The 25,179-nt window shown below is 35.0% G+C and overlaps 1 long non-coding RNA gene and 1 pseudogene across 8 annotated transcripts in view; both read right to left on the reverse strand.

Annotated features, from left to right (window-relative positions):
* Positions 1–11,514: 11,514 nt before the first annotated feature.
* LOC132420777 (uncharacterized) overlaps positions 11,515–25,179 on the reverse strand; it is a 76,353-nt gene continuing 62,688 nt past the window's right edge. For 7 of the 8 annotated variants that reach the window (XR_009518433.1, XR_009518428.1, XR_009518432.1 and 4 more), the window contains 4 exons: positions 22,535–22,664; positions 18,012–18,152; positions 17,138–17,252; positions 11,515–15,101 (listed from right to left, as the gene is read on the reverse strand). This is a non-coding gene — a long non-coding RNA (uncharacterized lncRNA). The remainder of the gene's footprint in view (positions 15,102–17,137; positions 17,253–18,011; positions 18,153–22,534; positions 22,665–25,179) is intronic. The other variant, XR_009518434.1, reaches the window with a different exon arrangement.
* On the reverse strand, positions 24,222–24,306 carry LOC132421358 (small nucleolar RNA SNORD116; annotated as a pseudogene).

Below are 25,179 nucleotides of genomic sequence, written 5' to 3' on the forward strand. Positions count from 1 at the left end.
TTAAAAGCAGCAAGGGAAAAACAACAAATAACACACAAAGAAATCCCCATAAGGTTAAGAGCAGATCTCTCAGCAGAAACTCTGCAAGCCAGAAGGGAGTGGCAGGACATACTGAAAGTGAGGAGAAAAACCTGCAACCAAGATTACTCTACCCAGCCAGGATCTCATTCAGATTTGATGGAGAAATTAAAACCTTTACAGACAAGCAAAAGCTGAGAGAGTTCAGCACCACCAAACCAGCTTTACAATAAATGCTAAAGGAACTTCTCTAGGCAAGAAACACAAGAGAAGGAAAAGACCTATAATAATGAACCCAAAACAATTAAGAAAATGGGAATAGGAACATACATATCGATAATTACCTTAAATGTAAATGGGCTAAATGCTCCCACCAAAAGACACAGATTGGCTGAATGGATACAAAAACAAGACGCATATATTTGCTGTCTACAAGAGACCCACTTCAGACCTAGAGACACATACAGACTGAAAGTAAGGGCATGGAAAAAGATATTCCATGCAAATGGAAACCAAAAGAAAGGTGGAGTAGCAATTCTCATATCAGATAAAATAGACTTTAAAATAAAGACTATTAGAAGAGACAAAGAAGGACACTACATAATGATCAAGGGATCGATCCAAGAAGAAGATATAACAATTTTAAATATTTATGCACCCAACATAGGACCACCTCAATACATAAGGCAAATACTAACAGCCATAAAAGGGGAAATCGTCAGTAACACATTCATAGTAGGGGACTTTAACACCCCACTTTCACCAATGGACAGATCATCCAAAATGAAAATAAATAAGGAAACACAAGCTGTAAATGATACACTAAACAAGATGGACTTAATTTATATTTATAGGACACTCCATCCAAAAACAACAGAATACACATTTTTCTCAAGTGCTCATGGAACATTGTCCAGGATAGATCATATCTTGTGTCACAAATCAAGCCTTGGTAAGTTGAAGAAAATTGAAATTGTATCAAGTATCTTTTCCGACCACAACGCCATGAGACTAGATATCAATTACAGGCAAAGATATGTAAAAAGTATAAACACATGGAGGCTAAACAATACACTACTTAAGAATGAAGTGATCACTGAAGAAATCAAAGAGGAAATTAAAAAATACTTAGAAACAAATGACAATGGAGAAACAACGACCCAAAACCTATGGGATGCAGCAAAAGCACTTCTAAGAGGGAAGTTTATAGCAATACAAGCCCACCTTAAGAAGCAGGAAACATCTCGAATAAACAACCTAACCTTGCACCTCAAGCAATTAGAGAAAGAAGAACAAAAAAACCCCAAAGTTAGCAGAAGGAAAGAAATCATAAAAATCAGATCAGAAATAAATGAAATGAAGGAGACAATAGCAAAGATCAATAAAACTAAAAACTGGTTCTTTGAGAAGATAAACAAAATAGAGAAACCATTAGCCAGACTCATCAAGATAAAAAGGGAGAAGACTCAAATAAATAGAATTAGAAATGAAAAAGGAGAAGTAACAACTGACACTGCAGAAATACAAACGATCATGAGAGATTACTACAAGAAACTCTATGCCAATAAAATGGACAACCTGGAAGAACTGGACAAATTCTTAGAAATGCACAACCTGCCAAGACTGAATCAGGAAGAAATAGAAAATATGAACAGACCAATCACAAGCACTGAAATTGAAACTGTGATTAAAAATCTTCCAACAAAGAAAAGTCCACGACCTGACGGCTTCACAGGCAAACTCTGTCAAACATTTAGAGAAGAGCTAACACCTATCCTTCTCAAACTCTTCCAAAATATAGCAGAGGGGGGAACACTCCCAAACTCATTCTATGAGGCCACCATCACCTTGATACCAACACCAGACAAGGATGTCACAAAGAAAGAAAACTACAGGCCAATATCACTGATGAACATAGATGCAAAAGTCCTCAACAAAATACTAGCAAACAGAATCCAACAGCACATTAAAAGGATCATACACCATGATCAAGTGGGGTTTATTCCAGGAATGCAAGGATTCTTCAATATACGCAAATCCATCAATGTGATAAACCATATTAACAAATTGAAGGAGAAAAACCATATGATCATATCAATAGATGCAGAGAAAGCTTTTGACAAAATTCAACACCCATTTATGATAAAAACCCTGCAGAAAGCAGGCATACAGGGAACTTTCCTCAACATAATAAAGGCCATATATGACAAGCCCACAGCCAACATCATCCTCAATGGTGAAAATCTGAAAGCATTTCCACTAAGATCAGGAACAAGACAAGGTTGCCCACTCTCACCACTCTTATTCAACATAGTTTTGGAAGTTTTAGCCACAGCAATCAGAGAAGAAAAGGAAATAAAAGGAATCCAAATCGGAAAAGAAGAAGTAAAGCTGTCACTGTTTGCAGATCACATGATACTATACATAGAGAATCCTAAAGATGCTACCAGAAAACTACTAAAGCTAATCAATGAATTTGGTAAAGTAGCAGGATACAAAATTAATGCACAGAAATCTCTGGCATTCCTATACACTAATGATGAAAAATCTGAAAGTGAAATCAAGAAAACACTCCCATTTACCACTGCAACAAAAAGAATAAAATATCTAGGAATAAATCTATCTAAGGAGACAAAAGACCTGTATGCAGAAAATTATAAGACACTGATGAAAGAAATTAGAGATGATACAAATAGATGGAGAGATATACCATGTTCTTGAATTGGAAGAATCAACATTGTGAAAATGACTCTACTACCCAAAGCAATCTATAGATTCAATGCAATCCCTATCAAACTACCACTGGCATTTTTCACAGAACTAGAACAAAAAATTTCACAATTTGTATGGAAACACAAAAGACCCCGAATAGCCAAAGCAACCTTGAGAATGAAAAACGGAGCTGGAGGAATCAGGCTCCCTGACTTCAGACTATACTATAAAGCTACAGTAATCAAGACAGTATGGTACTGGCACAAAAACAGAAAGATAGATCAATGGAACAGGATAGAAAGCCCAGAGATAAACCCACGCACATATGGTCACCTTATCTTTGATAAAGGAGGCAGGAATATACAGTGGAGAATGTACAGCCTCTTCAATAAGTGGTGCTGGGAAAACTGGACAGGTACATGTAAAAGTATGAGATTAGATCACTCCCTAACACCATACACAAAAATAAGCTCAAAATGGATTAAAGACCTAAATGTAAGGCCAGAAACTATCAAACTCTTAGAGGAAAACATAGGCAGAACACTCTATGACATCAATCACAGCAAGATCCTTTTTGACCCACCTCCTAGAGAAATGGAAATAAAAACAAAAATAAATGAATGGGACCTAACAAAACTTCAAAGCTTTTGCACAGCAAAGGAAACCATAAACAAGACCAAAAGACAACCCTCAGAATGAGAGAATATATTTGCAAATGAAGCAACTGACAAAGGATTTATTTCCAAAATTCACAAGCAACTCATGCAGCTCAATAACAAAAAAACAAACAACCCAATCCCAAAATGGGCAGAAGACCTAAATAGACATTTCTCCAAAGAAGATATACAGACTGCCAACAAACACATGACAGAATGCTCAACATCATTAATCATTAGAGAAATGCAAATCAAAACTACAATGAGATATCATCTCACACCAGTCAGAACGGCCATCATCAGAAAATATAGAAACAATAAATTCTGGAGAGGGTGTGGAGAAAAGGGATCACTCTTGCACTGCTGGTGGGGATGTGAATTGGTTCAGCCACTATGGAGAACAGTATGGAGGTTCCTTAAAAAACTACAAATAGAACTACCATATGACCCAGCAATCCCACTACTGGGCATATACCCTGAGAAAACCAAAATTCAAAAGTAGTCATGTACCAAAATGTTCACTGCAGCTCTATTTACAATAGCCAGGAGATGGAAACAACCTAAGTGCCCATCATCGGATGAATGGATAAAGAAGATGTGGCACATATATACAATGGAATATTACTCAGCCATAAAAAGAAACGAAATTGAGCTATTTGTAATGAGGTGGATAGACCTAGAGTCTGTCATACAGAGTGAAGTAAGTCAGAAAGAAAAAGACAAATACTGTATGCTAACACACATATATGGAATTTAAGAAAAAAAAATGTCATGAAGAACCTAGTGGTAAGACAGGAATAAAGACACAGACCTACTTGTGAATGGACTTTAGGATATGGGGAGGGGGAAGGGTGAGCTGTGACAGGGCGAGAGAGTGGCATGGACATATATACACTAACAAACGTAAGGTAGATAGCTAGTGGGAAGCAGCTGCATGGCACAGGGATATCGGCTCGGTGCTTTGTGACCGCCTGGAGGGGTGGGATAGGGAGGGTGGGAGGGAGCGAGACGCAAGAGGGAAGAGATATGGGAACATATGTATATGTAAAACTGATTCACTTTGTTATAAAGCAGAAACTAACACACCATTTAAAGCAATTATACCCCAATAAAGATGTTAAAAAAAAAAGCAAATGAGAGAACCAAAGAAATTCACAATCACAGGTAGAAAATTTTAACACTTCCTTCTAGAAGACAGAACAAGAAAATTATCACTAAAGATATAGAAAATCTAAATACTAACTGAACAAAATATGAACAAACACCCTGAATTATTGACATTTGTATACCATTATACTCAATGACTGCCAAATACACATTCATGTGCATGTGAACTTTCATCAAGATAGACTCTATGCTAGACCACAACACAAGTCTCAACAAATTTGGGAAAGCTAAAATATTAGAGTTCTATTTTTTCTATAACAAAATTAAAATATAAATCAGTAATAAGTTACCAGGAAAACCCCAAGTACTTGGAAATTAAATACACCACTTAAAAATAACAGGTCAAAATAAACTGCAAGAGAAGTGAAAAAAAGTTTGAACTAAATGATAATTAAAATAACAAAATTTAAATATCAAAATTGTGGGATCCATTAATGCAGTGCTTGTAGACTTAGACCATTTACATGAGGATAGAAGATCCACCAGGAATGATCCAAGTTTCAACCTTAAGTAGGTATCACAGAAAAGGAAGAAGGAAAGAAATATGGATAAGAAAATCCCAGGCTAATGGCCATTAAGAACATTGATAAAAAATCCTTAAGTAGTAAACTGAACATAGAAATATAAAGGACAATAGTGACCAAGTAGAGTTTATATCAGGAATGCAATGCTGGATTAACATTTAAAAATTGATCAATAGGGACTTCCCTGGTGGCACAGTGGTTAAGATTCCGTCTGTCAATGCAGGGAACACGGGCTCGAGTCCTGGTCTGGGAAGATCCCACATGCCGCGGAGCTACTAAGCCTGTGCACCACAACTACTGAGCTTGCGCTCTAGAGCCCATGAGCCACAACTACTGAAGCCCGTGTACCTAGAGCCCATGCTTTACAGCAAGAAAAGCCACTGCAGTGAGAAGCCCATGCACTGCAACGAACAGTAGCCCCCACTTGCCACAGCTAGAGAAAGCCTGTGCACATCAATGAAGACCCAACGCAGCCAAAAATAATCAATCAATTTTTTAAAAATTAAAAAAAAAATTGATCAATATGTTTTCCCATAAGAGAATAATGGGAAAACGTGATTACATCAGTAAGTGTAGAAAAGCATTCAATAAAGTTAACACTCATTTATTGTAAAAATTATCAGCAAACTAGGGCTAGAAGAAAAGTTGTTCAATATGGTAAAGTGTATTACAAAAAACTTACAGCTAGTGTCTTCCCTAATGATGAGAAACGGTATAATCTCACCTAAGACTAGGAAAAAGGCAAGAATACCCACTCACATCACTTCTGTTCAGTGTTATACTAGAGGTCCCTGGCAATGTAATAATGCAAAAAAAGGAGGGGAATCCATAGAGATTCAAAAATAAATAATAAGCTGTTTTATTAACAGATGGCATCACTGCTTATGTAGAAAATCGTAATGTATATGAACAATAATTGCAAGAACTAATAAATTAACTTAGTAGGGCCACAGGACAGAGGCTCAATGTACTAACTCAGTTTTATTTTTATATAATAGCAACAAAGTCTGTAAAAATTTTAAATATTTATTTACAATATTGGCACAAAAATAAATAAAATAGATAAATTTAACAAAGTATGTTTCTGTACTGAAAACTACAAAGTATGCTTCTATACTGAAAATTATAAAAGATTACTGTGAGAAATTAAAGATGACCTAATACATGGAAAATAGACCACTTTCATGGATCAGAACACTTGATCTTGTAAAGATGTCAATTCTCCCTAAATTGATCTATAAGTTCAAGGTAATTAAAATCAATATCTCAGCAGGGTTTTGTGTTTAGGAAGTTGACAAGTTAATTCTAAAATTTAAGTGAAAATACCATAAACCAGCTCCCTCCTCTACAAAAACCTTGAAATAAAAGAACAAAGGTTTGGATTCACACTACCTTATTTAAAGATTTACTATGAAGCTTCTATGAAAATGAATGACATAAAAAGGGAAAAATAAAGTTCAAAAGAGATCCATACATATATAGTCAACTTATTTTCAACAAAGGCATCAGGTAATTCAAAAGAAAAAGAAAAGTTTTTTTAGCAAATTGTTCTGGGACAACTGGAGGAACACATGAAAAAAACAAAAACAAACCCTTGGCCTTGATATCACACCACACAGAAAACTGATTTGAGATAGATGCTATATTTATGTGCAGGAGTAATCAGTATAAAGTTTCTAAATAGTCAGGACATAGAAGCAACCTAAATGTCCACTGAACTTTGAATGGATAAAGAATATGTGGCACTTATATACAATGGAATATTACTCAGCCATAAAAAGAAACAAAATTGAGTTATTTACAGTGAGGTGGATGGACCTAGAATCTGTCATACAGAGTGAAGTAAGTCAGAAAAAGAAAAACAAATACTGTATGCTAAAGCATATATATGGAATCTAAAAAACCGGTTCTGATGAACCTAGTGGCAAGGCAGGAATAAAGATGCAGGCGTAAAGAACAGACTTGAGGACACAGGGATGGGAGGGGAAGCCGGGATGAAGTGAGAGAGTAGCATTCACATACATACACTACCAAATGTAAAATGGATAGCTAGTGGGAAGTTGCTGCATAACTCAGGAAGATCGACTCCCTGCTTTGTGACGACCTAGAGGCGTGGGATAGGGAGTTTGGGAGGGAGGCTCAAGAGGGAGGGGATATGGAGATACATGTATACATACAGCTGATTCACTTTGTTGTACAGTAGAAACTAACACAACATTGTAAAGCAAATATACTTCAATAAAGATGTGAAAAAATAAAGCTTCTAGAAGAAAACAGAATATAGCAGTGAGTTCTCAATAAACACTAAAAAGTAAAGAATCAAACTGAACCTTCATCAAAATTAAAAATGTCTGCCTATAAAAACACAACTTAAAAATGAAAATGTAAGGAAAGGGGAGTGCTACTGACTGCTTGATGGGTAAGGGTTTTCTTCTGGGGTACTGAAGATGTTTTGGAATTAGATAAAGCTGGTGGTTATAAAATATTGTGAGTGTATTAAATGCCATTAAATACTACACTTTAAAAGGTTTAATTTTGTGTTATGTCAATTTCATCTCAGTTAAAAAAAAAGAGCAAAAGAAAAAGGAAAATAGAATGAGAATAACAGCAGTAAGGGATGAACAATTAGAAAATTTGGGCTATTTAAAAACTTAGACCACATGGTCATTTCAAGGAAAATAAAGAGAAAGAAAGAAGGAAAATGTAAGCTACTTAATGGGAGAAACATTTGCAATACAAATATTGGTCAAGAAATGTGTATCCCCATAATATAAAGAACACTTACAAATGAAGAGTGAAACAACCCAATTTAAAAGTTTCTGCAATTTAAAACTACTGTAAACAATTCCCATAGAGCAGAGTGGTGGAACATATTGCAGTATGTACAGAGTTAAGTATCAACCAAAACACTGAGGAAGACCTCTTTGAATCTCCATACTGATGAAATGATTTCCATGATAATGAAGTGGAAAAGGCAAACTGTAAAAGACCATCTACAATATGCTGCCATTCATGTAAGAAGGATGGGGATATGAAAAAATATACATGTAGTTACCCAGTTGTGAACAAGGGGAAAAGAAAAGATAAACCAGAAACTAAGGAGACTAGTTACCTGGAAAGGTGGGAGGAATGGGACCAGTAATGGGGGAAGAACAACAATCCTCAGAGTTCTAATTCTTAGAACCACAGTAATGCTTCATACTGCAAAAATAAATAGAGTCAACCATGAGGAGGAGTAACTCAAATTGGAATATAAACAATAAGAGAAATACCTGACTCTAAGATTAACATATGTAGGGGGTTCGGGGGAAAAACTAACCTATCTATTTAACGTGTTGACTGGATACTGTAAGGGTAAAGAAACAAAAGCCCTGTATTTGAACACTGTACTTTAGTTAGTGCTTTCATTTTTAAAGGGGTATGTTTTAGCGATTCTGAAACTACTACATATTGGATTAAGGAAATAAGAAACTATTGTGGATAATGAAAGGTAGGTTTCTTGCTGTTAGAGAAAGGAGTTACAAATAGGGAAAGAGGGAAGAAGAAAATAAGTCATAATCAGAAACATTAGTATGGAGATACAAACACACAGATGGAGAGAGATAGAAGTTTTTTAGGTGGGTGCATGTGTGTATGAATAAACCTAAAAATATTTCCCAACTCTGTGCATTAGTAGGGCCTAGAAGAAATGATTTCCCAGTAGCAATGAGCACACATAACACTCAGATCTTGGTTTCTAAATATTATTTTCCAATACAAAGAACCAGAGCTCCTTGAAGTAATGGTTGATTCCAGGTTTGGGGAAGGAAAACATAAGATAAACCTAGAACATCTGTGGAACCAGAAAATAAGTAAGTGCTCAAAAAATTATGTGGGCATGGTAAAAGAACACAGGGGCCAACTTTAAAGGAGCTCCCAATGGTCAAATCTTAAAAAAAATTTTAGAAGTAAAAATAAATAATTATAACAATATATGAAAACCCATAGACTAAAGTAAATATCATAAATCCATACTGATGTAGAACAACGACCGAATACATAAAAAATAGAGGAGGGGGGCAGGGAAGAGTTCTTCCCTATAGTTAAATTCTGATGAATAAGTGTAGAAAGTATCATGGAAATAGAAAACTATCATTAGGTAAACATCATAGTATTAATTTATGTAGGCAAGAATGATCAATGGGTACTAAAATTAGTGAGTAAATGTATGATAAGAAAGACAATATTTCCATAGTCTCAAAGTATCTCCTCACAAAATATTTGTTAATTGAAAAGAGAAAAGTAGTAACTTTGTAGTGGAGAAGCCTGGCATACACCACCTTAACCAAAAGTGACCATATTTAACATTTGCTGAAATAAGACATACTGACTTCATGCACTCCTGATATGATCCACTAAAAGCACATACTATCATCGCTGTGTTATCTTTACCAAAATTGCATAACCCCAATCTCATCATTAAAGTATCAGACAAGCCAGACTGAGGACTTTTGTACAAAATTACAGCCTAGTTCTTCTCAAATGTGTCAAGGTTATGAAATACAAAGAAGGACTGAGGTACTCCCCCAGATTAGGGGGTTGGCATAGAGAAAAAGGAAACATGACAAAGAAATGCAATATAGAATCTTGAATTAGATTCTGAACTAGAAAAAAGAACATTAGTGGACAACTGGAAAAATTAAAATTATGGTCTTCAGACTAGTTAATAGTATTTACGTATTTCAAAGATTGTTACATGTATTAACGTTATAATAATGGTTATATAAGATGCTAACATTAGGAAATCAGGGTAAATAATATATAAGAACTCTGTACTATTTTTGAAAATTTCCTGCAAGTCTAAAATTACTTCAAAATAATAAATAAAATTTTGGGAAAAACTAAACAGAAACTTTTCCTAAGATTTAAAACTGGCAGCTAAACTTATGAAAATTTTTTTATCTTAAGTGACCAAACTGTAAACTGAAGTCACAATAAGATAACATCTCACACTCACTCAAGTGAATAAGATTTAAAAGAATGACAACTTCAAGTGTTGGTGATGATGGACAGTAATTGAAAATATCATATGTCACTGATATATATGGAGAGTGTGAAAAATTTCCACCTCTTTAGAAGACTCTTTGACAGTTCCTTATAAAATTAAGCAAAACATATCTTATAATCAAGCAAATTCCATTTTTAGGTAATTGCATAAAAGATTTGCTAACATATTCAAAATAGCTAAAAACTGGAAACAACCCAGATGTCCATCAACAGGAGAATGAATAAACAGATTGCAATATGCCTGTTCAATGGAATGTTACTCTATAACTAAACAGAAAAAAATTTAAACTTACTGATACAGGGAATAACATGGATAAATCTCAACATCATTATGATGAGTGGAAGAAGTCAGACATATACTGTGTGATTTCATTTAATTAATTGTGAGAACAGACAAAACTAATCTATGATGATAGAAATCAGAACATTGTCTCCTATGAGAATTAGGCTTAGCTGGAAGGATGCAGTAGGGGAGGTTCTCAAGTAATAAAAAATACTCTACCTCCTGAATAAGGTAGTAGTTACATGGGTATATACTTTTAAGAAAACTCATTGAATTACACTATTAAGATCTATGCATTTAACTATGAAAATTTTACCTGTGTAAAATTATATTTTTTAACACATCTTTATTGGAATATAATTCCTTTACAATGTTGTGTTAGTTTCTGCTGTATAACTAAGTGAATCAGCTATATGTATACATATATCCCCTCCCTCTTGCATCTTCCTCCCACCCTCCCTATCCCACCCCTTTAGGTGGTCACAAAGCACTGAGCTGATCTCCCTGTGCCATGCAGCTGCTTCCCACTAGACATCTATTTTACATTTGGTAGTGTATATATGTCCATGCCATTCTCATTTCATCCCAGCTTACCCTTCCTCCTCCCTGTGTCCTCAAGTCGGTTCTCTACATCTGCATCTTTATTCCTGTCCTGCCCCTGGGTTCATCAGAACCAGTAAAAGTATATTTTTTTAAAAAATAAGGAAGCTCATTACTGATATGAGCTGATCTGCTAGAAATATTAAAAATATTTACACATTACATAGATATATAACATAAAAGGAAGTACAGAACACTATAAAAGTATGTGTGTATATCTATGCATACACTCACACACATTTTGGGATGTGTGTGTGTATGTGTATATGTATGTCCAAAAGGAAACGCAAGAAACTGTAACATAGTTGTCTCCAGGAAAGGGAAATTGAGTGGTTATGGAAGACAGAATTGAAAAGATATATTACCTTTCACTGAAAATCACTTTTTCAATTTTGAATTTTGTAACATATATTATGATTTTAAAAATAAAATTTAAAAAAATGCTTCTGGGGGAAAGCAGTGTTATGATTTCTCTAACTTATTTAAAAATACTTTAAAAATAACATGAAGTGCATATGGCAAAATGTGGTAGAACCTGGGTTACTGGTATTTGTAAAGTCACTGTTCTTTTCTCCTTATACTCTGTGTGAAGTTTTATAAAATTCAGAACAGAGAAAATCTTTCATTGCCAAGAACAAGTGAAAATCAGTGGATTACACATGTTTAAGAATTTATTAGGAAAAAACCACAGAGGAATACAGAAAAAATATATAAATAAATTAGAACATTAAAAAAAACAACACTGATAAATTATACCAAAGAGCTGATTGGGGAACAGGGGAATGGAGAACTAGTGATGATAAAAATCCATGAGTCAAACTCATTTCATTAAAAAAGACATAGCAGAAACAACCAAGACTGGAATGAAAACGGATATTAATTGAGACAAGAGAAATTAACAGAGTGATGAAAGAACACTTTGTATTACTTCATCCTACATACCGTGTTTGCAAATCTACTTGGACTGTGATTTTCTAGTAGAAAACAAGTTAAATATAAGACAATAAAACAAAAAATAAGCAATAACCGTAGAAAAAAGTGAGAACACTTTCTAGATAGTTAGCCTCAGTTCTACTCCAAACCACCAAAAACAAAGGAGAATTCAGGTGATTTAAATGATGTGTTCGCTTAACTGCTGATGTTAATGCCAAACCTTTTCAACCCATTCTAGAGCACAGAGTAAAAAGAAAATCCTTAAAATTATTTTAACACAACCAGAAAATCTAATATACAAACATGACAAAAACAGAACAAAAAAGAAAATTACAGATCAGTTTCATCTAAGTAGTACACCTGCAAAAATTCCAAATCAAATTAAGATACTCATAATTCAGTAGTAAATTTAAAAAGCAAAACTTCTTTTTAACCAAAATGAGTTTGCTGAATAAACAATAAAAGGAATATAAGGAAATTTCAATATTAAAAATGAATTATTTCACAATGATAAAAGTTTAAAGAATAATATAATTGTTTATGCAAAAAGCATTTGATTATATCTACCACTTGGTTTTGATTAAAATTCTTTAGAAATATATCAAAGGTAAGAGACTTTTCCTAACACAATACACAAGAATCTCAAATTTAAAATTAGCATCTTACTTTGATGACTGAGACTACTTACATCAAAATAACTTACCTATTGGAACTAAGACCTGATACCACCCCTAGCAGGGTTCTATAAACAAGATAGAACTGTAAACCAACAAATAAATTCAGTCTGTTCATCTAAGCAAATAGTTCTTCCATCATTGATAACTTATTATTCATATAGGGAAGTAGCTCATTCATCAGACAAAAATTTGATTATCTAAACTCACATCAAGTTCCTCATCTTACTCTTTCATCGACTTCAAACTATCGCAGGACAAATTTTGCCCACTCTTAACCAGTTCCCTGCCTTGAAAATCCTGCCTTAAACCACATCAACCCATCCCTCAAAGCCCTAATTTCCTGCTTTTGAAACACTACTAAACCTTGTCAAAGTGGTGTTTTCCCTTGCTGCAGTAGGTTTCTGAGAGTCTTTTTGCTTAATAGACCAGCAAAAACATGCTGGTCAAACCCAAGAAGTATCCATTAAAACCTAATTAAATCAATGGTGGGTAATATTTCCACAATTGTTTAAGTGCTCTGAAAGTATCAGTCAGTGAATTTTATCAACATAACTAAAATCCAGATCATTTGGAAGAGGAGAATCACAACTATCAGTATTTTCAAAGGATTTAGTACATAATTTGAAAAAAAATTCTGAAAAGCCATGAGAAAGAGTAAGGAGATCACTTACCCCCAAAACAAAACAAAACTTCCAGATATAGAAAAATTAGCAAGTAAGAAAATAAACTGAAAGAAGATACCCCCACCACAAAGTGAAAATATTAACAGTAATTAAAATTATTGAATAAAAAGAAAGACATACCTTGTTCTTGGATAGGAAGACTATTGTTAAAAACCAATTCTCCACTAAATTAATTTATTGAAGTTGATGAAATTGCAGTCTAAACTGTAATTTCTTCCAATGAGAAGACACATGAGACAGGAGGCAGAAGAAGAGACACACAGACCCACAGAACAAAAATGGAGCCAGTCACAGATGAGAATACAGCATATATGCAAGATGGCATTACAGATAAATGGGCAATTATTGGCAAATAATCGCAAGTAATGGCAAATAACTTGGCAACTTTAAGATTTGAAATAAAAAAACTTTCTCATGATTTAAGAATTTGAATTAAAAAACACAAAATAATTAGAAGTTAACATAGGTGGAGAGTTTTATGGGATCAGTGTAAATATCTTTCTAAAATGACATGAAACTCAGAAGCCATAGAAGCGAACATGGTTATACTTGGACACATAACAGTCATACACATTCTTATAACAAAAATGAAGTTTAAAAGTGTGTAAAAAATATCTGTAATGCTTGACAATCGAAAGCTTATTCCCCCAATAATAAATGAGCTCTCTGAAATTAGCAAGAGATTAAAACCTCCACCCACCCCCAAAATTGGATATAAAAAGAAAATTTAAAAATACAGATGGCTAATAAACATATGAAAAAATGATCACACTCAAAAATGAAAGAAATACAATTTAAGACAATAGTTTGGGCTATCACACTGGCAAAGATTTTAAATAGTCATAAAATTCATTATCTGTGAGGTTGTGGGAAAGCTGGCAATCTCATTCATTGCCATTTGAGGATAAACTTGTTACCACATTTTAAAGGAAATCTTGTGATCATTTTCAAAATTTGAAATGTGCATATACTTAATCCCAGTATTTTCACTGCTGAGTAATTTATTATGATATAATAGACAAGTGCAAATTATTGATATATAGGGAGGTTCATTGCACAGAAATTTGGTGCTAACATAAATATCTATGAATGAGAAATGCTTAAAACATTTAATTATATTTCATGTACAAAACAATCATGCAGTCATTCAACAAATGACACAGATATGTATTACTGAAACAGAAAAAGGTATTGAAAAAACTGTTAAATGAAATGCAATTTGAAGAATAATGTGTACAATATAGCTCCACTTTCAGAACCCCCCAAAATATCTTGTGTGTGTGTGTTTGTGTGTGTGTGCATCTATCCACTTAAAGAATGCACACAACTTATTTAATAGAGGATAACTCTAGGAGATAGAATTGGGAGAGAGGAGGGCACTTAATTTATATATTAGATATTTAGATATGCTTTGAATTTTTGAAAAAAATTTAATAGAACTTAATTTTTAAATTTACCACATGGCAAATGAAAATTATAAATGTATATTTATGGGAGCACTGAGCAATTCCATCATTCTGAGTTTCTTGTGCAATAATATTTCCTCTACTGAGGCTCCTGGGATTGAGTCAAGTGGAAGCAAGGGAAACAGTCACCATGCCCAAATTAAAGTCTCATCGATGATATCCCAACATGAGCATTTCTCAGTTAAGCATTTCTTATCTGCAGGAGGAATCCACTGCAACACAGGAAATAGAAGAGTTTCCATGCACAAAGAAGACTGTATCATTGTTTTGAAGAAGCTGATGGTAGAAGTAATGGTACCCACAGTAACAAATCCACCTCGTCTCTGTGGTCATCACCTGCAAGGACACAGTGGGGAAAATTGGCAAAGGTGAGGCACACATTTTCTAAGGAGCCTGTCAGGGGAGCTATGAAATCCTTGTACACTCTTCCGCTACATGTTCTGGAAAAAATCTACCCAGAATACACAGAGAAAACCACATTTTCAGCAACTGAGTGGCTGCTATGGCCAGAAAAGTGACTTTAAGACTTCCTAAAGGATGCAAAACACTGGTGATACATTTTTCTCCTTTGCTTGGCCAAAAAATGATGGAGATCTCCAACTATCTCAGATATTTATCTGTCTCTTCCCCTCTGAATTTGGCTCTTTAAAGTTCTAGGTCACTCATTCATTGACTCAATTATTTCAGGCAAAACTACTTGTCTACCTTCCAGTCTAATAATTATTGAGAATCTATTACATCTTATGCATATAATAATTCTCTGATAACACAATGGATCCAGCCAAGGAGTTTAGTTTGTTGGATAAGAAAAGTTAAGGAAATCTTTCATATTAACAGTAAATGTACTAACTGAGATGTAGAAAACTATGAAGATATACAAGAAAAGTTGTATCTCTTTTTTTCCCCCCACATCTTTATTGTAGTATAAATGTTTTACAATGTTGTGTTAGTTTCTGCTGTACAACAAAGTGAATCAGCTATATGTATACATATATCCCCCTATCCCCTCCCTCTTGAGCCTCCCTCCCACCCTCCCTATCCCATCTCTCTAGGTCATCACAAAGTACCAAGATGATCTCCCTGTGCTATGCAGTAGCTTCCCATTAGCCATCCATTTTACATTTGGTCGTGTATATACATCAATGCTACTCTCTCACTTCATCCCAGCTTCCCCTTCCCCCCCATTCCGTGCCCTCAAGTCTGTTCTCTACATCTGCATCTTTATTCCTGCCCTGCCACTAGGTCCATCAGTACTGCTTTTTAAAACTCAATATATATGCATTAGCATATGGTGTTTCTTTTTCTCTTTCTGACTTACTTTACTCTGTATGACAGATTCTAGGTCCATCCACCTCATTACAAATAACTCAGTTTCGTTTCCTTTTATGGCTGAGTAATATTCCATTGTATATATGTGCCACATTTTCTTTACCCATTCATCTGTCGCTGGACACTTAGGTTGCTTCCATGTCCTGGCTATTGTAAATAGTGCTGCAGTGAACATTGTGGTACATGTCTCTTTTTGAATTATGGTTTTCTCAGGGTATATACCCAGTAGTGGGATTGCTGGGTCATATGGTGGTTCTATTTTTAGTTTTTTAAGGAACCTTCATACTGTTCTCCATAGTGGCTGTATCAATTTACATTCCCACCAACAGTGAAGGAGGGTTCCCTTTTCTCCACACCCTCTCCAGCATTTATTGTTTGTAGATTTTTTTGATGATGGCCATTCTGACCGGTGTGAGGTGATACCTCAAAATGGATGAAAGACCTAAATGTAAGGCCAGACACTATAAAACGCTTAGAGGAAAACATAGCCAGAACACTCTATGACATAAATCACAGCAAGATCCTTTTTGAACCGCCTCCTAGAGTAAGGGAAATAAAAACAAAAATAAAAAATGGGACCCAATGAAACTTAAAAGCTTTTGCATAGCAAAGGAAACCATAAACAAGACGAAAAGACAACCCTCAGAATGGGACAAAATATTTGCAAATGAAGCAACTGACAAAGGATTAATCTCCAAAATATACAAGCAGCTCATGCAGCTCAATATCACAAAAACAAACAACCCAGTCCAAAAATGGGCAGAAAATCTAAATAGACATTTCTCCAAAGAAGACATACAGATGGCCAACAAATGCATGAAAAGATGCTCAACATCACTAATCATTAGAGAAATGCAAATCAAAACCACAGTGAGGTATCACCTCACACAGGTCAGAAGTTATATCTCTTAACTCATTATACAATCTGGCCTTTCAATTAGAATGTAACCACAAGTCATCAATCTTCAGAAAATTAATGTCTAACTTTCTACCCAGATGTGGTTGCTACTAGAAAGCGAGGATTATTCTGACAAAAACCTTACCTTCAGAGGGTAGCCCTTGGACAACAGGTAGGTGAATAGGCTCTGTCTGAAGAATCTTGCTTCAGGGATTTACTGGTATCATTCATTCCCAAAAGAGTTCCCAAGAAGTCATCTTCTGAGGGGGGGGGGGAGAAAAGAAAAGAAACACCACTTCCAGTGAAAAAGGCAATTCAGCTGGAAGCTGGGAAGTCACCGTTCGGTACTCTCCCAGATTGATTTAATTTGGAAGCTGCTTTCTACTCCGTTACGCAGCTCTGAAATTATACCTAGCTAGCTGCTCATAATTCTATACATCTCAATATCAACACCTTGTATCAGAACCTTTCTCTCTTGTACATTTCCAAAGCTGACTGGATTGCCTGGATCCTGCTGAAAATTGTTTCTTTTTTATCATTTATTTTTTTCTGCTTAGTTGGCCAGGTTATTTATAAAATCACTCTATATCATCTATTCATATATCTATTCTCAATAAAATTTTATTGAAATCCTACTCTATGTCTGACAGCCCATTAAGCACTTGTGTCACAAAAATGAATCTAAAAACATCAGGCCATAAGAAATTAAAACCCCATTTGATGAATCAGTCATACAAATAAAGAGCTGAGAAGTAACTTAGTAAATGGTCCTATAGAGGTAAATTTAGTTTTAGGATAGAATAGTTGAGGAAAGACCCCCATTTAGGAAGACCTGTTATGACCCAAAGCTGTAACTTCCAATTACTATTCTCACGCTCATCTGGATCTTGGATTGGTTTTTAATGCTATTTAGCTACAACCAAATGTCATCAAACTTAAGAAGAGCAAGATCTATCAATGCCTATCCACCTGAGGCCTTTTTCTAATAAACATGCAGTTCCCTGCCTGTATAGTCATACCTGCGAGGGTGTCCAAAGGACCACAGGTGGGAAGGGAGAGCACTGGCTGAGAAGTAAGTTGTCACCTCCTTCTCTAGAACTGACATTCAAAGGTTAAGGCAAAAGCATAGACAGTTTCCCTTTCCTTCTAGGCTCTATCACCTGACAGGAAAAAAAAAAAAAGAGGAAAAATAACAGTTTAAGAAAGAGTATATGCAGATATAAATGCACCTATGTGTACATATAAACTGTACACAAACACACATGCATGTAATCTAATTTAACAATAAAACATTCATAAAATGTGGGTATCCTGTGCTACACACAGACTGGGCAGGGTGGATGTCGCTAAGTCCTTTGTGTGCTATGTGCACAACCTTCAGACATGCACTGCTCTCTTTTCCCCCTGAGGTCCAATAGACACAGAGAGTATCTGACCAATAATTATGTTAGCAAGGGAAAATATTCCCATTCCATTAAGACTAAATGTTAGAAAACAATTTTTTTTACTATTATGTACAGATCAATGAAAACATGGTTTCTCTATTACAACCTGCTGAAGTCCAACAGACGCTCCCAACAATTCCAATGGCAAAAGAAAATTGTTTCTAGTTTGTCAATTATCATAAAACCATCTTTAGAAAAAATATGCCTGTCAATAATATCCAAATACCTAGAAACATTGGATTAAGCTAAATTACTCTTTTTAAAAAAATAGTCTAAAATTTGCCCCAGAACAATAATCTAGTGAAAAGGTACAGTTCTGTGCAATAATCAGAAGTGTACTAACTATTCTTCATCTAAAACATATACATAAATACAATATTTTAATATATGATTTTTAAGCAATCTCAATATAACTATAGATGTGACAAAATGAAGAACACATTTGATTACTATGTTCAGATTATCTTCAAAAATGCAGAGAACAATGGCTTACATGTGATTTACTGATCTCAACTTTGCTGATCACCCAATGAACAAATGAAAAACTGTATCTATCTTAAAGTGATGTCTGAATACTCTTTCTGAAGTCATCTGCGGAACACTATATCACACATTTTATCAAATGTATTTACAGGTTTTCTTCTATTATCATGTTAACCATTAAAATATATTGAAATACTAGATTTATGTAAAGGAGTAAAATTTTAACTTCTATATTAAAGTTAAGCAAAAAACATACACTTGTTAAAACATGCATTGGTCTTCTGAATATAAACATATTGATACAAGGCCACTGTCTTATTTCATTTTCTTGCTTCCTGACAAGTCAATAAACAAATTTAGAAATATTTATCATAATGTGATAGCTTATAATTCTACTTTCCAACATAGTTTTCCAAAATAATCTTACCTAAAATTTCAACAACTTTTTAAAGATGTTATTTTTATAATAACTATATCTCTTACCATATAGTGACATACATGTAATAACTCTAGATAACTTGTGTCCAATAGAACTTTTGTTTCTGCTAAACAAAGGTCTGGAAATCTTAGGGGTGAGAAAAAGCATATCATTGTGCATATGTTATTGCACAATGGCTATTGCAATAGCCATTGGTCTCAGACACAGCAAATTTAGTCGTAAATATTCCTGCTGGAAAATATATAGATGTGGACTTTGAGTTTTCTGAAAGTTCCAATAGAAGATAAGCAGCCATTGCCTTCAAAGAAACCTACACAGACACACTTCTTCAGAAAATATTTAAGACCTAAGTTAAGATAATGTATTGAGGAAGAGAAGGATATTAAGTGCCTCTAATGGAAAAAGAAACACAACCTTCTAAAATCACTGTCTCTGTAAAACCTGCTACTACTAAGGAAATCTTGGCAAATGGTAGCAAGTGCTCTGGCTTACATCACACCTGTTTTTTATATAGTTGGATGGCAGAAACATGTTCAACAGTGTTTCACAACCTTTTTTTCCCATCACCTGCCTGGATATCCTTCTTAGACATTTTCTCCTAGTTTTCAACACTGCCCCCAAATTTTAGTACCACAGATATGCTGTATATCTGCTTATGTACTATGGTTGTTTGGAGGACAATGAACCACTGTAATATTTAAGATTTCTTTTGATTCCCAAGAACCAATTTTTCACCTCAGGAGGATGACATCGACTATGTTGAGAATACACTGTGAATACTTGTTAATTTGAGAAAAATAACTAAACAGGTAAGGAGCTCATAGAGTGTTCCATTCTGTCATGAACTGTGTTTGAGGCAGTTTCCCATTCTCTTCAAATGGTCACTCAACAGGACACACTGCTGAGGTTTCAGGGACCTTCTCTCAATCATATACCTCATTTTGGCCCAACATCATCTTCATTCCTAAAAAGGAAGGAACTATTCAAGCACTCTAAATGTCCAATGCCTTTATGCTTTGAGCTAAGCACAGAAGTGTCAAAAATCCTAGAATCTACAGGAATGGAAACCATGGAGAACTCACCATATTATTAATGTATGTATCTGATGTTATAACAAGGGTCCTCCCAAAAGAGATTAAACTATTGACAAGCAAAACAAAACGAACAAATAAACAAAAACAAATTAAAAAAAACACTGACTAGCAACAGGTAAATTTGAATGATAGTGTATTGTCAATGAATCTTCTGGAAACTTCACAGAGATCAGCACTGATACTGATAGTAATGCAAACCTAATATCAATGGCATGTTACTGAGTTTAAAGTGCAACTAGAACATTGCTTTCCTCCACAGCCACCTCCTCTCAAGAAAACACAATGAGACAAATAGTAGCATTCCTCCAACCAATCTAGCTTTCAGTTAAATGGGTTTTCCCTATAGCTAATCTGGGTTTTACTTTTATGTCATTGATCTTTGCTCAGAAATTTATTATTTACTCCCTTTTACTTGATTTGGGTTTAATTCTCTAGTTTAGTCTTTTTCTTGCTTCTTAGGGTTAAAGCTTAGATTATTTGTTTGATATTTTTCCTCTTTTCTGATATAATCATTTAAAACTATAAATTTCCCCCTAGGCATGTCTTTAGTTGTATCTGACTCAGTTCTAAATGTTTTCTTTTATAATTTTGTCTTTGACCATGGGTTCTTGTAAAAGATGTTAATTTCCAAATATTTAGTAATAAGCCAGATTGACTTGTTTGATTTCTAATTTAATTTCTTCTGTGGTCACAGAACATACTCTACACAATTTCAATCTTTTAAAATTCACTGAGTTCAGTTTTATAACTTAGCATATGACCTATGTCAGAAAATGTTCCAGATGTGTTTGAAAATAATTTGTGCTCTGCTATTGTTAGGTAGAGTGTTCTATATATGTCAGGTCAAGTTGGTTGATAAGATTGCTCAAGTATGCTATAACCACACTGATTCTCTATATTGGTCTATCAATTATTAAGAAGAGGGTACTGAAGAGCCCAGATGTTACTGCTTAATTGCCTATTTATCCTTTTGATTATGTTGGGTTTTGCTTTATGTAATCTGAGACACTATTACTTGATGATTATGTAATTAAACCTTCTATCATATAATATCCTTCTTAATTTCTAGTAATAGTTTACCATAAAGGCTATTTTCTCTGATGTCAGTATAGCCACTCTTGCTCTCTTCTGGGTATTCTCTGCATGATATAATTACTAATCCTTTATCTTCATACAGTTTGTGTTTTTTGTTCTGAAGTATCTCTTTTATAAACAATGTACACCTGTTTAATTTTCTTTCGTTTTTTTTTTTTTTTTTTTTTTTGCGGTACGTGGGCCTCTCACTGTTGTGGCCTCCCCGTTGCGGAGCACAGCCTCCGGATGTGCAGGCTCAGCGGCCATGGCTCATGGGCCCTGCCGCTCCGCAGCATGTGGGATCTTCCTGGACCAGGGCATGAACCCGTGTCCCCTGCATCGGCAGGCGGACTCTCAACCACTGCACCACCAGGGAAGCCCTGTTTAATTTTTTAAATTAAATCTCCCAGTTTCTGTCTTTTAAATTTAATATAATGGTCATGTGGTTGGATTTATGCCTGCCATTTTCCTATCTGTTTTCTAGATGTCATATCATTTTGGTTTCTCTGTTCATTCTTAGCTGCCTTGTTTGTATTAAATAGATACTTCTTATTGTACTATTTTAATTCTTTGGTAGTTCTTTTAATGCTTTTGAGTTATTTGCTTAGTACTGACCCTAGGGTTTACAAATGCACCTTAAATTATCACAATCTACTTCAGAGTAACACTAATTTTGTTATATGTCCTTTTATATATCTTGAACTCAGTTTCAGAGAAGTGATTCTGTCACTTATTTTGTCCAGATTTTCCAACATATCAATTATTGAAGCCATCATTGGCCCCAGCATGTTTATAAAGCAATTGTGAGCCTGAGATAGGTGACAGACACGGAACAATAAGGATCCCATCACCACTGGATACACAGTCCATGCTGCTAAGTCATGGAGACCAGCAAACCTAGTCAGCGATCCAGTTCCATGTCTGACTAATGCAGATAGACTCTCAGTGTCATTGGAACATTGCAAGTCCCTAAAAGAATATCAGTATCCTCAGGACAAAATGCTTACCTTTGTGAGAATTCACACAGGCCTTTGATGATGGGAAGTAGAATTATTCCCAACACTTTCCTTCATGTCTCATCTCACGGGGAAGGGATAAACTTATCCTTATGAAACCCAGTTTTTGGAACATGTCAACCTGTGGGAAAGATAAATGTGCATCTAGATGAGAAGTAGGATGAGTCCATTTGTCAACTATATACAAGACAGGAGCGTTCACTATGTATATGCATAGTGTAATCCATATTATCATTCTACTGAGATGTTTCTGAAATTATTCAAAAGACAGATAGTGCAAAAAAAAAAAAAAAAAAAAAAAAAGACAGATAGTGCAAAAATTGGGGGTGGAAAAGTGCCTCATATGACTCACCAGATTATTAATGCCTCACACTCTTTGGATTAACAGACACCTCACAAAAGCAATAAAATTCTAAATTGCTTAGTAAAATATTCTAGGAACATACATTTATTAAAATTGGATATTACATATGGAAGGCATTGTTTTGATTTTTCCCAGAGAATGGAGCTAGTGCAAGTGACAAAAACAGCACTTCTTTGGTGTGGCAGTGAGAATTACAAGCAGCAAAATATCCCTTCTCTCTAACATCACTTCCAATCTGCAAAGCACAAGGAAAATTAGGGAGCTGAGAAAGAAAACTTTCCTAATGTAATATTTAGTAACAAGTTGTTATAAGGAATACATCAAAGATATTCAGTGGCAATCAATATGACAAGAATGCAGCTGCATGGCACAGGGATATTGGCTCGGTGCTTTGTGACTGCCGGGAGGGTGGGAGGGAGGGAGACGTAAGAGGGAAGACATATGGGAACATATGTTTATGTATGACTGATTCACTTTGTTATAAAGCAGAAACTAACACACCATTGTAAAGCAATTATACCCCAATAAAGATGTTAAAAAAAATATGACAAGAACTATAAATGCTCATTCCTTGGAACATATTAATTTAGAAATATTTGTTCTAAGACATTTGTCTCAAAGTTTCCTCAGTGTACCCACCAGAACTTCATTCATTATAACTAGGATCTTTCTTTAAACACATTAGAAATCCATTGGGGGTATATAAAAGTGTATAAGGAAATCCATGTAAAACAAACAAACAAACACAAGAACTGGAAATTTAATCATTTAACATCTGAAAATGTTTAATGCAGTATATAGTTGAAGCCAGTACTTGTGTGTTGCTCTTTTGGTTGATGAGAAAAACAAAAAACAAAGAAACAATAATTCAATCCTAGTGACTGGTTGGCAAGCAAATTAAAATATATTGTGAAGGTCTCACATATAGTACCTACTTTTTAATTATCATATATTTGTTTCACTTACTAGGGAAAAGTAAAAATCCATAATCTGTATTTTGACCACCTATAAATAGCACTCAAGAGAGGACTCCAGTAGCTCAGACAACTGTGTGAATGGCTCAAGTGTAGGTACAACCATTTCTAGAATCTTCAGTGCTCATGTGCTAGTTCCCCAGGGTCTGTTTACTACAAGTGTATTTATGCTGCCAGCTAAAGACTCAAAGGGTTGCAATTTCACCTGACAATTAGATATGAATAGACACTGTACAGTTCAGTTCCTCTAATGCATGCAAGCAGCTTAGCCTGATACCACATGAATGAAATCACTGATCTCCACCCTGCAAATATTTTGCTTAGGGTGGGTATCTATGCTAGACCTCAGTTTCACAGAAGTGATTGTGTAACTCATTTTGTTCAGATTTTTAAATGAGATCAATTATTATAGCAATCATTGATACACATGAGTTTCTAAAATAGGGCACTGCTCACCTCAGAAAGTGAAAGAGACTCTGAAGTTCATCACTTATCTACTCTACTCAGTTATGGAGACCAGACCCCACATCAGTGATCCAGGCTTCACAGCTGACTATCATAGACAGTGCCTATGGTAATTGGAATATTATATAATCCTTAGAAGGAAGGTCAATATTTTAGGGACAAATGCTTACTGACTTGAGAATTCCCACTGGCCTCTTAGGATGGGCCTTTCCTTCATGTTGCATCTCAAGGGGAAGGAATAAACATTTTCATAGGAAACCTGAGCTCTATCCTTGTTACCCTGTGGGAGTAGAATAAAAATGTGGAAAGATTAGAAGTAAACCTGTCCATTGGCCGGTCAGGCATAAGACAGTAGGGTTCAATAATGTACCCTCCTATTAAATAAGCTAATGCATTGCTCTGCTAGGGTGTTTCCAGTGTTATTCCAACAACATTAATTGTATTAGGCTCTCTGGCCTCCATAAGAGCAAATATTGTCCAACATTTTCTGCCAGACAAATTAAATGTGAAATCAGACTGTCGGAATGTGCTTAAAGTTCCAGGAAAATGTTGGCCTGGTGAACAATTCAACCACAACAATGCATATAATACATATATATTCTGTAAATTAAACCTCAGAATTATTTTATTCTCAAAGATGACCCAGTGGATTGGGGAGGAGAAAACTGCCATGATAGGGAAATAAAGAACAGTTGTCTAAAAATCACTTACAGCACTAAACTTGCTTGAGCTCAGGAACCTGGCAATTTGCAGAGGATGCACAGTTACTCTACGCCTGATTCTACATGGTATGGTCACAGCAATGCAGGCAGGACTCACACAGGCACAATAAA

Source organism: Delphinus delphis, chromosome 2 (genome assembly GCF_949987515.2).
Source record: "Delphinus delphis chromosome 2, mDelDel1.2, whole genome shotgun sequence".
Classification (NCBI taxonomy): Eukaryota; Metazoa; Chordata; class Mammalia; order Artiodactyla; family Delphinidae; genus Delphinus; species Delphinus delphis.